Raw genomic sequence first — 279 nt, 5'->3', positions numbered from 1 at the left:
GTTGTTGCCCCTCTCAAAATAAAAGAATGTTGTTGACATGTGTGTAATGAATAGTCGAAGGAATCAACAGCGGCTGTATACGCCACTACTCCCACTATTACAGTGGCTGAATCAGATTGTGGGTCAGTGGGTATACTTGATCACAAAAGTGATGCTTCCGCCCGTTGTGTGATTGAGCACATAAATGTGAAAAAACAATAGGAATTATGAATCGCGGTATTGATGCCTCCACTCCGGATGCGATTGAGTCGGCGGATTAGTTAGTAAAGCGTACCCCCC

Source organism: Plasmopara halstedii (assembly GCF_900000015.1).
Source record: "Plasmopara halstedii genome assembly, contig: Scaffold_2592, whole genome shotgun sequence".
Lineage (NCBI taxonomy): Eukaryota > Oomycota > Peronosporomycetes > Peronosporales > Peronosporaceae > Plasmopara > Plasmopara halstedii.
Note: the sequence above shows the minus strand (reverse complement) of the source record.